This window comes from Mirounga leonina, unplaced genomic scaffold (assembly GCF_011800145.1).
Source record: "Mirounga leonina isolate KUSES-001 unplaced genomic scaffold, KU_Mleo_1.0 Mir_151, whole genome shotgun sequence".
NCBI lineage: Eukaryota > Metazoa > Chordata > Mammalia > Carnivora > Phocidae > Mirounga > Mirounga leonina.
The window spans coordinates 32512-41628 of NW_023270377.1; the positions used below are offsets into that span (position 1 = coordinate 32512).

The following is a 9117-nucleotide window of genomic DNA, read 5'->3' on the forward strand; positions in this document are numbered from 1 at the left end:
GAAAGGATGAATACCTACCATTTACATTGACATAGATGGAACGGGAGGGGATTATGCTAAGTGAAATAAATAAATCAGAGAAAGACAATTATCATATAGTTTCACTCATATGTGGAATGTCAGGAATAGCACAGAGGACTACAGGGGAAGGGAGGGAAAACTGAACAGGAAGAAATCAGAGAGGGAGACAAACCATGAGAGACTCTGGACTCCGGTAAACAAACTGAGGGTTACAGAAGGGAGGAGGGTGGGGGGGTGGGGTAACTGGGTGACGGGTATTAAGGAGGGCACATGTTGTGATGAGAACTGGGTGTTATAGGCAACTAATGAATCACTGAACACTACATCAAAATCTACTGATGTACTATATGTTGGCTAATGAATTTAAATTTAAAAAATTAAATAAAATTAATAAATAAAAAATAAATCCACGGCAGGAAATGGCAATAACCCAGAGGGCTCCATGCTCCTGGAGGCTGAGCTAGCGGTCACGGCCAAGGCCTCTGGCGGTGAGGGCACCAGGGTTCTGAGAGGTGGCTCGGTGCAACCCTGACCCTGAAGCCCCATGGCCATGGCAAGGTGCAAGGACTGGGAGGGAAGACCCAGCCAGGACCCGTTCTGGCTCCATGGCTGCTACAGGGCTGTCCCAGCCCCACCAGGCGGTGTCTGTTTAGAACCAGAGAGAAAACCTTTTCCCTCAATTGTTCTTTTTAAAAATGGTTGCTCAGCATTGACACAGAAAAACATCTGACATAAAACTGGAGCCGTTCACAGCTGCAAATGACCCAGAAGTGAAGAAAATGTAGTGAGCGCAAAGAGAGGACGCTGTATCCCCAGGCAGGCCTCCTGTGAGCAGGTGCGGCTGGGGCACTGGACGTGCCCGTGCAGACAGTACTGGACTCCACAGTGTCCCTCGAGGGGACAGAAGTAGGAACCTGCTCTGATGGCTCCGCTGAAGTCAGCACCCCCTGCTGGAGACGGGGACAGCCCCTCATGAGTTCCGGGTGTCCTGGTGATTCTTGGGCATGGCCCAAATCTCAGCTTCTTCATGACCCGGGGCCAGCCCAGCAGCTGAACACAGGTCCTCCAGGGCCAGCCCAATAGCTGTGGGTCCCTCAGGTCCTCCAGGGACAGCACCTTGGTGGGCTTGTGGTCCAGCAGGTACCTGTTCAGGTGGCTCTTATCGTACCACATGGCCTCGATCCCATTGGCCCAGTTGACCACCATCACCTGGTGACAGGCTGAGGTCAGTCGGTGAACCTCTGCCACAACCCCCCAAAAAAGGCCCCCATGTAGTAGAAGTCACCCTGGTCCTTGGGGATGTGGGCCTGGGACTGGGACCAGCGCTCATAGCTTAAGTCCTCACGGGCCACCCAGTAGAAACCGGGGTGCAGGGTGCCAAAGAGGGGGGACAGGATCTCCATGCCCACGTGGTCACAGAACTTCATGTCCACATCCCCGCACACCATGTCATCCACCTCATAGAGGAAGCACTCCTCATAGAAGCAGCTCATGATCGCCGTGTTCTGCATGGACACATCCTGCCAGTGTGGGGCACCGCGGACCTCAAGAACCACCACCCTTCAGTGCTCCTGGAGGGGCACACGGGACACAGCAACCAGCTGGTCGGTGAAGACATAGTAGATGACCCTGTGTCCACCATGAAGTGATTCTGCAGGAACAGCTCCAGGAAGACCCCGTATCCACAGGGGCAGGGGACAGGGCAGGAAGAGGGTCACTGCCAGAGGCTGGCAGCAGGACCCCAGAGCTGGGGGTCATGGACGTGTGCACCTTCTTCATGGGGACAGTCCCTGGGCTGCTTTAAGCAACAGCCACCTCCTGACCTGTCCTGAGTGAATCTGCCGGCAGGGCCTCCCTACCTTCTGCTCCCAGAGATGGGGGCCATCAGCGCCCCATCTTACAAAGGGGAGCCTGAGGCTTGGGAGGCTGGAAACCCATGCAGCCGCACAGTCAGCATGCTGGAGCCAGGAACACTCCCCCTGTGCTGAGCTCCTGGGCAAACCCTGCAGGTGCCCTCCCCTAGCTGCCCCCCTGCAGGTTCTGTCCCCACCTGCCATGAGTTGAGCACCTTTGGGCACAGCCCGTGTTTCTCTGTCCTACAGACTGGGTAGAATCAGCAGGGCCGGCCAGCTGCCCCACTTTACTTTGAGTGGGCTGTCGCTGGTCCCCAACAGAGCTGTCTCCACCCCCTATAGGGTCCTCCCTTGAAGGCTACTGGGCCTCTGGCTGACAAGGTCCATTAGTAAACCACTGGTATTCCTAGGAGGGGTCACCCTCGAACTCCCCAGATCAGGAATCAGGTTCAGCCCATGGGCAGGGAAGGGGAAAGATGACCCCTGGAAAAAGGGGGCTTGCTTAGGCCCCAGCCTTGAATCCAAGGGTGTGAGCTTCTGGGTCCAGGTCTGCATCTCCCTGGCCCCAAAACATTGGAAGTCTTGTCCAACTGCCTCACATGGCTGGTCCCCCTTTGAGGGGACTACTTGCCCCTCACTGTGGGGACAGCAGCTCCCCCATTGTCAGCAAGTGTGGTGAGCCCCTCTGAGACTGATTTTTTTTAAGATTTTATTTATTTGACAGAGAAAGAGACAGCTAGAGAGGGAACACAAGGAGGGGGAGGGGGAGAGGGAGAAGCAGGCTCCCCGCTGAGCAGGGAGCCTGACATGGGACTTAATCCCAGGCCCCTGGGATCATAACCGGAGCCGAAGGCAGACGCTTAATGACTGAGCCACCCAGGCGCCCTCAGACTGACTTTTTTACACAGGCACTAAGACTACCTCCCTGTGCCTACCCCATACCTCGCAGGTTAGTAAATCGCTCACACAGGGAAGGTGGATACTACATTTAAATATGGGACGAGCACATACACCCAGCAGACATGAGTCAGGTCACCAGGGGGCAAGTAGAGGCCCAGCCAATGAGGAAACAAGGCAGACATGATGCAAGGGGAGAGAAGAGTGCTCCTGGCAGAGGGCACAGAGAATGTAAAGGATTGGCGTCAGGCCCAAGGCACATGTGGGACAACCAGACAGCTTGGTGGCCCACAGAGGGGGGCTGCAGTGGGAGAGGTGAGGCTGGAGAGTACAGACAGGTGGGGAGCGGATCGCAGAGAGGCTCAAAGGTTATGTTTTGAAATGATCAATCTGGTTACCAGAGGAGAATGGTCTCTATACAGCAGAGGACAGGGAGACCCTAACCCTACCCCTACCCCTAACACTAACCCTAACCCTAACCCGTACCCGTACCCATACCCGTACCCGTACCCTAACCCTAACCCGTACCCGAACCCGTAACCTAACCCGAACCCGAACCCGAACCCGAACCCTAACCCGAACCCGAACCCGAACCCGAACCCTAACCCCGAAGCCCCGCCCCGCCCACAGGAGCCCCCCAAGGGAGGAGGAGGACGGGCTGTGTGGTTCCCCAACGCTGTTCAGGTTTCTCTCTGGGGTCGTTACAAATGGACCTGCTGCGTCATTCGCCTGCAGGTCTTTGCATGAGGGCATTTGTTTCTCTGGCGTAAACTGCTGGGAGGGAAATGCCTGCACCATGGGGTAGGTTCATGTTCACCTTTGTAACAAACTGCCAAGCCGTCTTCCAAAATTTCACGTTCCTTTTCCCTACGGCCTCGCCAGTGCTGGACGGGACCCAGGCTTCCACTCCAGCACTAGAAGCTATGTGTCGTGGGTTTACTGTACATGCCCCTAATGCACAGGGACAGTGAGCATCTTTTTGCGTGCTGCTGAATCCGTGAAGTGGCGGTCAGACCCTGTGTCTGCCCTTTCACTCAGTTTCGGGAAGTTTTTATATATTCAAGATACAAGTCCTTCATCAGATCCATGATTTGCAAATGTGTTCTCCTCATCTGTGGGTTGTCGCTTCATGCTCTTAACAGGGTCTCTCAAAAAGCAGAAGTGTTGGGTTTCAGCGAAGCCCACTGCACGTGTTGTTTCTTGATGATTTGTGCTCTCCGGTGTCATTGCTGAGGAATTTTCCCCGGCCCGTAGTCATGGAGATTCTCTTTCCCCTTTGCCCTCCTCTGGGTGTGCCACAGACTTGGTCGTCAGGAGATGCACTGGAAGGGACGCCTGGAGCCACGGGGCGTTTGCAGGCCCATCCTGGCTCTTCTCTTCCAGGCCCCCAGGGTTGGGGCAGGTTCCAGGAGTCTGGACTCTTGCACACCTTTCCATCTGTGTGATGGCACAAGGTGAGGCAGCTGCCCGTGGCCCAGGCACAGACACGTGGTCATCTGAGTCACCCACAGGGACACACAACGAAGCTTCTCTAAAATGAGCAATCAGGAATTCCTTCCGTTTTCCGGTAACACACACAATGAGGCTACTCTTACTTCAACTTTAAAAAATGCACCCACGTCGGGGCGCCTGGGTGGCGAAGTCGGTTAAGGGTCTGCTTTCGGCTCAGCTCATGATCTCAGAGTCCTGGGGATGGGGATTGAGCTGAGTCCTGAATCCTAATTGGCTCCGTGCTCAGGGGAGTCTGCTGCTCCTTCTGCCTCTGCCCCTGCTTCTGTGCTCTCTTGCTCGCTCTCTCTCTCTCTCTTGCTCTGCCCCCCCAAATACATAAAAAAAACCTTTAAAGAAAATGCCCCCGTGTATGTATGTAGGAAAAGCCACCCTTCCACCTTTACAATCCTGCTTAAAGGAGAGCATCTGCCCTTTCCATTTCTCATGTGGATTGGAGAGTAGAAGGCGTCCAAAAACCCAGCAGAGGAGAACATCTCCCAGGAATGGCCTGTGCTGTTTGGAACGGCAGACAGTAATACCTGTTAGAGGGAAATACCCGTTTTGGATGGAACACTGGGGTCACTTGACAGATCGACGTGGCTTCTGATGCCCGCAAGCCCGTGCCGAGAGGTTGGCTTTTACAACGTATTTTGCCAACTCAACAGTTCCTCATTAACACATTCTCCTACTAATTAAACACCTGTGTACAGCTTGTCCAGTTATGTGGCCCCAGGAACTTGTGAATAGCAGAATTGTTTCACCTTTTCCGTTTCCAAACGGCCAAGTTTGCAGCTGGAAAGTGGCTGAAGTCAACGGTCTCGAATGATTCCACGCCATTTAAAGAGTGCGAACTGTTTCGGGGTTGACCCAGTGCGACACGCACACAGAAAGGGGTGTGCGTTCCCTGCGTGCAGCTCATCGCCAGTAGTGAGGACCCCGGCCCGGGCCCCCGCGGGACCCGCTGGACTCTGCACACTGGGAGCCTCACGCGTCTGTGCCTCCGGCCGGGCTTCTCTCCTCTCCCATCGTCAGATTCAAATGCATTGTTCTGTAGGTGGTGTTGCTGATTTCCGTCACTGGGTAACAATCCAACATCTGAATACGACACACCGTTGACTGGTCTGCCGCTGAGGACATCTGGGCTCTGGGGGGTCACTGTGCACGTGCCGAGGAGGGGACTTGCTGGGCAGGCTGTGCACGTGTATGATCATCAGGTCGTGTTCCGAGCGCCGTAAACACCTGTGGTCCCCAGCAGTGCAGGAGACACCAGGCCATTCCCGCCAACACTCGATGTTCCAGGCTTCTCCCTGTTGGCCACAGGCCGCCACAGGGTCGTGGGGTCTAACTGTGGCCACGCTCCGCATGGGGCCAGCGCTTTGTCCTGGGCCCCTTGTTCTTCCCGTCCATGGGCCGATTCTTCAAGTCCCTCATCTGCTTCTTCCACTTGATTTGTACAAGTTCTTCCCAAACCTGTTACAATGTCTTCTCCCATCCCGCGCTTGCCCTTCGGGGTCTCTGTCTTTACTTTTGGTGGTTTTCCAACCTGAGTTTTGGTTCAGTGCTGTGCACCTGCTCCCAGTGTTTCTGAGTTCCTGGGGTTTTTGCTTCAAAGACATGCTCCGCACCCCGACTGCATGTGCGGCAGAGTGAGGACGGCCTCGGCAGCCTGGAAGCGCATCGCCACGTGGAGACGGACGTTCAGGGGACACGCCAGCAGGGCCATAAATAATTCTCAAGCCTGGACCAGCTTTGAGAGCTGACGTCACCTAGCTCTGCAGAGGTAGGGTTCTCTCTACTTCCCCAAGTCTGGCTGAGTAGAATTTCTATTTCTCCCCTTAGAGAGTAGTCGATTTATGTACTTACAGCAGCTAATTCCATTTGAGGGGGGCTTATTGAAACTGAATCAGAATGAAAAATTAATATATTAATATGTTAATATATGAAAAAATCCGAGTCCGAGGAATATAAAGGCAGAAAAAATCAGCAGTTTAGAGTAGACGGTGGTCCCGTTTGGTCCGGGGATGAAATTCAGATAATCTAGAATGATGTTAATATTCAGCTTGTTTACCAAAGTGTCAAAGCATGTGCCCCAGGACGTTGATAGGCCTTCCACAAACTAGAGCTGCGTCCTATTATCAAATACATTCGAGAGATGTAGGAATGGACAGAAATGCAGGGGCTGCCCAACCCCAGAACACTTCCAGCAAAGGATCGTACCAGAGCCCGTAAGATCCAGCATCCCTGCATGCAAAGTCCTCTTCTGCATGCTCTACAGTGCACAGATGGGGAAACTGAGGCCAGGAACTCTTAGCCCGGTGACCAGGTTCCCGGGACTCCAGTCCCCGGTCAGCACCCGCCAGGAGTTTCAGTCATATATCCTGACGAGGACCCAGAGTGCGGGGATGCTGCCTGGGGGCTGGCCACGCTCAAAGTCACCCAGTGAGAGCAGGGCCCGAGGGTCTGTCCCCACTGAGCTCGCTCCCATCACATCCCCGGGCAGATTTAAAGTAACAGCCAGAAAGCACTGGGGAACCACCAAAAGCAGACAGGAACTGGCAAGGCCATGGTCCCTGCAGGAAGGCATGCGCTGGACATGTTTCTCTTTTGGGGGGCGTTTTGCCTGAGAGCAGCAAGCCCCACACAGGGAGACAAAACCTGCCTTAGAAAACCCACATCCAGCTGGTGCGAAGAACCAGAGCACGGCTGGGCAGCCACCGTGGTGGGGGGTCCTGGAACGGGGAGCAGGAGAGGAGCCCCAGCTCGGCTGCGGACCTCAAACACACGCGTGGGACTCCCAGCAGCCCTCGGGGACTGGTCAGGGAGTTGGGGACTCAGAGCTTGGAATTTACCTGATTAACTTCATTCGACAAAAGCCTGACAGAACACACCATCTGCACAACACACCGTCTGAACGCCCAGGACGCACTCCGCGGTTGCGCGCTCAGGAACGGGGAGCTGTGACCCTCATCCTCACAGAGGCGGTGAGCCCAGCCCGCCCCGTGGCCCAGGTGTCCAAGACAGCAGACTCAGTTCTGAAGGGCGGGTAGAATTATGCTCATTTTGAATGAAAAGAAAGAAAATTTCAACCACAATGAAAATGATAGTCAGTGATCCAGTAGGAACCACGGAACTCAGAAACACAGCGTCTGATGGGCTCAGAGCGAAGGGCAGGTGAGGGAAACGGGGCGCCAGCATCCAGCCGGCCCAGGAGCAGGGGGGTCTGTGTGGTTTGAGCCCTAGACGGAGAGGACACGGGAGGGACACGTCAGAGTCATCCGTGCTGTGACGAGAGGTGGCAGACAGCCCCTGCGTGGCGTCCCCGGCCACATCACGACACCGAGCCCGCGCACGGTGCTGGGGAAGAAACTCAGCGCCCAGCTGGGCGCCCATGCACCCATGGAGCCCTCCGAGGACAGAGCGCAGACAGCGGGACTTCGAGGGACCTGGAGACACTGCCCGGGGCGGCCGGCACGCCTCGTCAGCCCTGGGCCGGGCCAGGCCTGTGCTCGACACCCCTCTCTCAGCCTCGGGGCCCATGCTGAGCCCTGTGCCACCTCAGGCCCGGATCTGCCCCCTGCTTGGGAGCCCCGGACACAGCTCAAGCTTCGGGGTGAGCCACTGGCCTCGGCGAGTCCATCCGGGCCTGCTCTCCACCTTCAGGGGCCCCTGCTGACCCTTCCTCTGTGGGAGCACTAGCCTTCTCCAGGCCCCAGGAGCTGAGCCCGAACTGGACCCCCAGCCCAGCCCCTCTCCCGCTCCTGCTCCTCCCCTGCCTCCTGCCCTGTGCAGGTGGTCCCACCGGGTCCGGGTGCTGGCCCCTAGGTGGCCCCTGGCCTCGGTGTCACGGGCACCTAGGATGCACTTTGTTCGTTTCCCCGGGGGCCCACCCTGGAAGAGAGCAGGAGCGGCTTCCCCCGCAGGATGGCGCCCCCGGTGTGGACTGGGGGTCGTCCCCGGGTGGGATCATCCGGCCAACAGGCTGGAAGCTAGCTCATGGCCTCCAGACCCACTAACCGTCAGGGTCACCTCTCCAGGGCCATGAACACAAACGGGCGGCTTAAACCACCAGACGTTTATCGTCTCCGTGTCAGGACCGCAGAATCCCAAGCTCAATCGTGAGCAGGGCTGGTCCCCTCTGAGGCCGAGAATGTGTCCCAGGCGCCCGCCCCAGGCACCTGTCCTTCCCGCAATGTGGACACGAAATTTCCACTTGCCTCTCATCTGAACCCACAGTCCTTATCCCCTTGTCCCCAAAGCCCCCTTCTGGTACACCTCTGGGGAGAAGTTGGCCGCACTCTAGGAGGCAGGAGGTTCGGGGCATGGGGAGAGCCTGACCACTGGCCCCAGGCCCGGAAAGCTTCGGGGTGTGGCCCGGCAGCCCCCGGAGACCCAACCCTGCCGGCAAGATGGTGACACTGGTGGGCTTCATCTCCGCATACTCCTGCCAGGGACATTTGGGAGGAGGAATACAGCTTCCGAAGTAAGTTTTGGGGGAAAATAGCTCTATTTAAATAAAAAATTACATCAAGCAAACCAGGGCGTCTCAGCAAAGATGTTAGGAAGCTCTGGGCTTGCGGAACAAGGCACCTGGCCGCCAGAGCTGGGGCTGCCGCCGGCAAGTCCACAGGACCAGCCACACAGGGCGAAGGGCAGGGCCGCTCTAGGAGGGAGCCTCTTGATGCCAACACATGGCGCGGAGAATACGCCACATGGAAAATAAGGAAGATCCCTGGACATTCGAGAGCGAGGCTCCCGGCCCCTCTTTGAGTTACAGCCAAACACACACGTGTGTGTGTGCACACGTGTGCACACCCCCTCGTTTCTCTTGGCTGGGTTGGCCAGCACTCAGCTCCTG

At 56.4% G+C, this 9117-nt stretch overlaps 1 pseudogene; it reads right to left on the minus strand.

Annotated features, from left to right (window-relative positions):
• Positions 1-393: 393 nt before the first annotated feature.
• Positions 394-1708, minus strand: LOC118012612 (annotated as a pseudogene).
• Between the last annotated feature and the right edge of the window lie 7409 nt (positions 1709-9117).